At 36.7% G+C, this 8,249-nt stretch overlaps 1 pseudogene; it reads right to left on the reverse strand.

The window, feature by feature from the left end:
* Positions 1-1,198: 1,198 nt before the first annotated feature.
* On the reverse strand, positions 1,199-1,816 carry LOC108717486 (annotated as a pseudogene).
* Positions 1,817-8,249: the final 6,433 nt, after the last annotated feature.

Here is an 8,249-nt window from a genome sequence, read left to right on the forward strand (position 1 = left end):
TTGAGATTTTAGAGGCTTTTGGGGGGTTTTGTTTTTAATCGCACGAAAAATCTCACAAAGATTCGAGTATTTCATATTCTTATTCAGATGCATTACATGTTTTTATTATTTTGTGCATTTTTTATTCAGATAATAGTAAATAAAGTAATAAGTAAGTAGACATTCATACTTTTTTTTTTCAACTACACAAATTAAAATTTTGATAAATAGACCTCTAGGATATAAGTCTGGTGGAATTCACCGCACTGTGTACTTTGTATAGTGTCTCCTCCCTGCCGATGTACTCACAAGAGTTCTGCAGTTCGGTAGTATGCTGCTCCAGGCCCACACTATTGATTCTCTGACTTTGCGCTAACCGAAGGACAAATAGAGATCACTGACTTTATAACAACATGGCTTTATTCAGGCACATATCGTGATATAAATAGGCAGTGCATGCGCATGACTAGTTTACGCGTTTCATGCCACAATGTGTGGGCATTTCTAAGGTCAGCACAAAGTCGGAAACGATAGTGTGTGCCTCTAGTAAATTTCCCATTGACTTCTACATGATCTTGCAAAGTTTTAGATGACAAAGTTTTATATTTGCATTTTTCAAGTTTTTTTAGTTTAATAAATAATTTGATTTGAATTGATAATTAGAGTTTGTGAGTTTTATGAAAAAAACTTGAAAGAACCCAAATTAGAAGTTGATAGGTCAGTACCTTAACTGTGCTATTGCTGCATAAACATACTACAACTATTAAAGTATGGATACTGAATGCTTGTACAAATAGCATGTATATATTGTTTTATTTCAATTTTTTGTTGCATAAAACAATATGAAAAATAATATCAAAATTTTAAACTAACGTCATTACACGATCTTTGTTAAAAACTGTTTTGCAAGCAGAGTGTTGTGTCGAATAGCAATGTCTAAATCTACCATCACGTAGCATAAAATGAGATTGGATATTGTGGGCTTTAAACTAATATCATATTGTGTTCATATAATGTTTTGCCTTTTAAACCACTTAAAAGGCATAATTGTCTTTTTTTAGGGCAAGTTCATAATATATAAAGCACAAGGTGGTTAACATCAACCATTACATTCTCTTTTCATGGTATCTCTCATAAGATAACCCTCTCCAAAATTCTGGGGCAATTTAATTAAATACTGAACTTTGGGATCCTTCTGGATTTGCTGTACAAATTATTTTCATCGGTCCATTAGTAGTGTAAGTTTGCTTGTGTGACTTTCCTGATTTGTTTTAAGCTCTTTATAGGTATACGGACAATGATGTTGATAAAGATGAGTTGCTAATGTGTTAGATCCAGAAACAGTCCTTGTTCCCTTATTCATGTAATTCCATAAATGCAAAAAGTAGGAGTTGTTGAATGTTGGCATCTTTTCCGAAACTTTGTAATATTGCTTCCAATATGGGTATGAGATGGGATAAAAATGCTATGGGTTCAAAAATTAGATATTTACACATATGAGATCGTCCAGTGCCTTAAAAATAGGTAAGTCACACTGCTGCTCAAGAACCCTTGTGAATAACTGTGGTCCCCACACTGCTCCATTATAATCCTCCACAAAGCTTTTTATGCTGCTCCATGGAAAAGTATGCCTGTGTCTAAATCCAAAAACACCATTGCTAGATTCCTTGGAGGTCTGAGCTGCCACAAAATCCACGTCTGGAATTGGTCAAAAAGATATGAAATCAGTGTCCATATAAATTTACCCATGTTTCTAAATCGAATCCAGTCTGCAGACATCAGAGCTGACATGGATCCAGTGAGGTTCCATCGTTACATTTATCCCATCTCCCACCATCCATACTCAAAACCTTCTACAGAGGGACTATTAAGAGCATCCTGAGCAGCTGTATCACTGTCTGGGCGGGGATCTGCACTGTCATGGAGCGCAAGACCCTACAGAGGATAGTGAAGACAGCAGAGAAGATCTTAGGTTTCTCTCTTCCTTCCATCACGGACATTTACACCACTCACTGCATCCGTAAAGCCACCTGCATTGTGGCTGATTCAACACACCCCTCACACTCACTGTTCACATTCCTGCCATCTGTAAAAAGGTACCGAAGCATTAGGGCCCTCACTACCAGACTGTGTAAAAGTTTCTTCCCCCAAGCCATAAGGCTCCAGAATACTCAGGGACCAGACAGATCTCTCTCATACACACACTCCATCTGACTTTACTATATACCACAATGTTACACAGCCACTGTGCGCCATTGCATGGATGAATAGCCATTGGATACAGTTGTTCCCCATGAGCACATCTGCACTTTATCACGTTATTTATCATGTTCTTGCTACTGTCATGTCACAATGATACACCCATCATGTCTGACATTTAGCATTATTTACTTAACATATTGCATCTACCGAGTGTGCACTGTCTTGTCCTGTCCCTGCACTTTGCTGACCTGTCTTGCAGGAGTTGCATATTTTTGCACTTGCACTTTTTGTCTGTTGTCCGGTACATCTATGTTGTGTTGTGTAGCACCATGGTACTAGAGGAACGTTGTTTCGTTTCACTGTGTACTGTACAAAAGTATATGGATGGAATGAAAATAAACTCACTCTTGACTTGACTCTTGATCTATAAACATAATGGACATGTATAGATTTGTGAAAGAGAAAACAAATACAATATTATGGAATGTGTGAAAGAGTTTTGATAGAGGTGCTTTGTTTGGGGAAAAGGTAGGATTTTGAAGATGGAATTTTTTCAGCTGATCCAAAAGTCTAGAAATTTCAATGCTAAGCAAAGAGGAGCCAGTAAGCTTCTCGCAGAACTACTAATGACTTCGCAGTAGTTTAAAGGGCCACAATAATGGGTTTTTTTTACATTGCGCTCATGGGTTTTTTTCAGAGCAAAATTTATTTAAATTAGACATGCAACAATATTTTTCACCCTTTGGAGCATATGGGCATAGCGTAACGTAGCGTAACCTGGTTAAAAATGTTGCTCATCGTTATTGGTTTACAGTTTCAACCTTGTCTAAACAGCAATTCCATGACTGGACAACTGCCTCTCAGAAGCTTCCTACTATAATAATCTTATGAGAACATTTCAGTAGCTTGGTAGCCTGTCATTGGCTGTGTGACCAGGTGAATGTTACCTGGTATAGATAAATAATATTTGCCAATGTAGATGTTCCAGAGTAGCAAGGACAATTCTGAGAACTTATAATATAGGTGTCCATCAACAGCCCTGACACAGCATTTATACAAAGTGGAAATAATGAGGGCATAGAACTGATTTACATTTCTTACTGTTGAACACATATGTGAACTGAATACAAGCTGTTAAAGGGCATGTAAAGTCTAAAATAGAATAAGGCTAGAAATGCTGTATTTTGTATACTAAATATAAACATGAACTTACTGCACCACAAGCCTAATCAAACAAATTATTTAAGCTTTCAAAGTTGGCTACAGGGGGTCACCATCTTGTAACTTTGTTAAACATCTTTGCAAGACTAAGACTGTGCACATGCTCAGTGTGGTCTGGGCTGCTTAGGGATCGTCATAAACAAAGCTGCTTGAGTTCTGCATGGCTGGGAAGTAAGGCGGGAGCTCCCCCTGCTGTTCATAAGTATGATTGTTTCCCTGCTCAGCTGTTAGGGACCATCTGACAATTCCTATCCACAGCAGTAAATGAAGGAAGAATTTCACTTCATACAGTCAGGTTTCTTATAAAAACATGACACATTTTTTAATTAAAGTATATTGGAGATAAGTTTCTTTTTCATTAAAGAAAGTAAAAATGGGATTTTATTTTTTTGCCTTTACATGCCCTTTAATTTTACATAACTAGGCTACCTATCCATCCTTGTATGACTCAACACACATTTCTGATCTAGTGCGTGATTAAATACCAAGGGAATTACAAAGGGAGTAGGTAATTTGTTATAATGCACAAATTACAATAAGTTAAGTGACATCACTTAAAGTTATTTATGGATTTTTACCTTGTATGCTTTATATTAAAATGACCACAAAAATATTAATGGGAGCTAATCATCAAATCATATTTATATGAAATCTAAATAAATATACTAATCTGGAAGGAAATTTTTATACAAAGATTACTCAGTGTAAAGACACTCAAAGTTACACAAAAACAACCAAATACCCAATAAACCCTCAATGAAAATACACACAATACAAAAACGTTGGGGGATCACTGGTGCATCAATGAGGAATTAAACGTGGTAAACTCGATGGATAGTTGCCTTATTTTGGCAACTGTCTTTGGATACACCAAATAAAGTATCCGTTCTAGTGCTAGACGAATTTCTCCCGTTTCGCCAAAAATTTTGTCAAAAATGTTGACACCCGCATCAATTTGCGTAAATTTTGACGCCCGCATCAATTCGCATCAATTTTAAAGCCTGCGTCAATTCGTGGAAATTTTCACAATCGCATCAATGTTGACACCACTGTTAAAGTCAATGGGTGTCCGAATAGTGTTGACGCGTGACGGTTTAGATATAAGAGACTTTCCAGCGCGCCCAATTTTTTCTGACTCCTGTGAATTTTCCCCACCGATTTTTCGTGTGAATTTCGCTAATTTATTCACAGGGGGGAATGTGGAAATTCGTCACGAATTTGCATATGGCGAATTTATTCGGCCATCATAATCATAGCATGATCCATTCGCATTACAGACACCCCTGACAAATAATACCTTAACTCCTCTGTTTATAAAAAGTGTAAACCAAGCCCTACTCACAGCATACCAACATATGCTTCTATACCAAATATACCTGAATATGCCCTTAAAATGTGCACTTCTCATTTGTGGAACTTGAGCCAACAATCTTTCTTCTTTGGAAAAAAACACACAAATTATCAGAGAGGATATTATAATATTGTAAGAAGGTAACAATCCTCAAAAGCTCTGAATAATGTAAATATTCTGGGAAACAGAACAAGAATGGGAAGGGTCAGTAGTGACTCTATATTAGACCATTTACAGTACTGGTATGGGATCAGTTACCCCGAAAACCCATTATCCAGAAAACTCTGAATTATGGGAAGGCCATCTCAGGGATAAGTGGCCATCGCTTGCGAAAATTTACCAGAAATAATATCCACAGGGACATCGGCAATTTACTAACAATATACTACCGAAAGAGCTCAGCACTAGAAATGTTTCGCCCTTTGCCAGGAACATTTTTGCTTAGGCAAACGATCTTTACTCCGCAAATTCCCTAAGGTGCAAAATTTCTATTACATTACCTCTTTCACCAGAGTTTTCTTTGTCAGGTTATATCTGGTGAACTGATAAAATGAAGCTTTATCCTCCTCAATCTTATGTCAGTGACATCATATCCTGTATGCCAAAAAATTATAAAAACGAAAAATGAAATGAAAATGAAAAAAACAAAACGCTGGCATTTTTTGATATTTTAAAGTAGGATTGTGTTTAAAAGTTGTAACTGTTAAATATTTTTGTTTTAATATTTGTTTTAACCATTTGAGAGGCATGCTACATTTGTTTTAGGGTGGTCTCATGTCTAGGGCATTAGAGGATCTCTTTTGTCTTTATTTTGCTTCCTTGGACATTTTTAATAATAAGTGGCCACTTCAAGCATTTGCACCAACATCTATAATAAAGACATATACGATAAATGGCCTGTATGTACCTGCCCTATTCAAATTTACCTAAGCGTAAGTGTATTAATGAAGTTTCACTATGCAGAAATGAACATTAGAAAAAGTTTGCTATGAAATACTTGTGCTGACGAATTTACGCAAGCGAAACTTCACCAGCGTTCAGCTACCGAGTAGTGATGGGCGAATTTGCGCCGTTTCGCTTCGCCGAAAAATTCGTGAATTTCGCGTGAAATTCGCGAAACAGCGCCGGCGTCTCGTTTTTGACGCCGGCGCCTGTTTTTGACGCCGGCGACCGTTTTTTACGCCGGCGTCCGTTTTTTCGAAAAAAAAAAATTTGACGCCGGCGAATTTTATCCGCGAATTTTCGCGGGTGTTTCGCGAATTTATTCGCCTGCCGCGAATCGCGCGAATTCGCGCCTGGCGAATAAATTCGCCCATCACTACTGCCGAGACGTATCTTTGCATTTTGATGAATTAGCATATGCGTTTTGAATTAACGTCTGACGAAGTGGTGCAAAGTGTGGCGGAGCCTTCAGAGACGGAAATTCACCTTTTAGTCAATTTACCCCATAGATTCCATTTTAATCAAATAATTCAAATTTATAAATAATATTTCTTGAAGGCAAGACAAACCTGTTGGGTTTATTTAATGTTGAAATTATTTCTTAGACGACAGGTATGGGGTAAGGTATGGAGATTCAAATTATGGACAACCTCAGGTCTTGAACCATGTGGATAACAGGTCACATACCTGTATATTCCACAGAAATACAGTGTTTGTTGCCATATTTGCCACACACTGACAGGAATCAGCCTTTGGCCACATTAACACACAAATATAAAATAAATTATATAATAATTATAACATATACTTTTCTTGTGTCTGTCTATCCAGCAAACAAAATATTCACTGCAAGGAATTATCTTATTTTATACAAGATGTTTTCCCATTATGTAGGAGTTTATAGAGACTTAATTGACATATCTTTATCAGCATATTGTATGTGTACTAAAACCCATTATATTCTAAATACCTGATGCCTACTTTTTAAAATGCATAATTCTGCATATTACAGAGAGGAGCTACAGTCTTACCTTTTTGTACCAAGAAGAAGAGGGGTATTCTCAAATATTTCTTCAAATCTTAGGGGTAGGATGTAGACATTATTATAAAATGAAAGTGACGGAAAATTGTTCTGTATTTGTCTCTCATCTTCCATTGTAGTTATGTTGGTTAAACCTTTCATGAAGAACATTATTGGCCTGTCAGGGTACACATGGGCTGCTGACACAAGACTAAGGAAGATGGACGATTGTGGTTTGTAGTCTCCAGAAAGATGATTCCATTTCCTCTACTTAGAATTTCTCCTGGATTCAGTGTCACAGTCCTCTTGGTAGTAATTAAATTGTCAGCTCCCCAACTTATGTTGTAGTTGTGATTTATGGCCCTAAAATTCGAAAGTTCTATGATGGCAGCTATGGAAATAATGTTTTGTTTGATAGAGGTATTGAAGAGAAAAGCTGACACTGTAATGATCAGCACAAAAGTCACAATTTTTAGAGCTTTTAACATTGTATTGTACCTGCCAAGAAAAACAAATGACAAAATGAAAACATAACACCTAAACAAATTTAGATACATTTTTGTCAATACGAGAAAAACATTTTTTAAAGAAATCAAGTTAAATTAAACAAAAAAGGGGCAAAAAAGGAGTAGATGGAGTGTGTTTGTGCTTATATGAAATATAAGACAATATGCTGTTTTTGGAAATTATAAGGGTCAGGGCACACAGGCAGATTCGGGGAGATTAGTCAACCGGCGACAAATCTTCTCTTCTTTGGGGCGACTAATCTCCCCGAATTGCCTCCCCTGCCTTCCCACGGTTAAAATGTAAATCGCAGGCAGGATGGCACTCGGATCGATTCGTTTTCCGAAGTTGCATGAAGTTTCCTCGTGAGGCAACTTCGGGCAACTTCGGAAAATGAATTGCTCTGAGTGCCATCCCACCGGCGATTTACATTTTAACTTGGGCCCATTTGAGCTAAAATCTAAAGGTGAGTGAAAAATTATGGCAGATCCCAAATGAGACAAATGACACTTATTGGTCATATTCTAAGTATATACTGTTTTTAAGTGATTAATGACTAAGCTGGAGAAATGTCTCACTTTTATGACTACTGTTCTCAAATATCTTTATGGAACATGCCCAGCTGAAGAGAGTAATGTGCTGACTTTCTTAAATAAAAAGGACATGCAGTTGGTGCACGGTACACCTAATAATTACTCAATTGTTATTAATGATTATGACGGATGTACAGTATTTCAGAATTCTCAGGGAAAAACTATTACATTTTTCTTATCCACTCCAAAAATGGGAGGTGAGATATGCCATAGGCAATGTTAAGAATTTTCTTTAGAAAGAAGTGACAATTAGTAAGCTAGTTGTGCTTCTAAACCCTATTTTTAAGCATCTGCTGTTGATTAGACTCATAGTGTATGATAAATTTTGAAAAATCTCATTTGAATTTTTAAAAAAACTCGAATCTCATTTGAATTTTTTTTTTTAAAAAAAAAAACTCTAGTCGAATTTGACAGTTTTGGCAATAAAAAAAACGTG

This window comes from Xenopus laevis, chromosome 5S (genome assembly GCF_017654675.1).
Source record: "Xenopus laevis strain J_2021 chromosome 5S, Xenopus_laevis_v10.1, whole genome shotgun sequence".
In the NCBI taxonomy this organism is placed as follows: Eukaryota; Metazoa; Chordata; class Amphibia; order Anura; family Pipidae; genus Xenopus; species Xenopus laevis.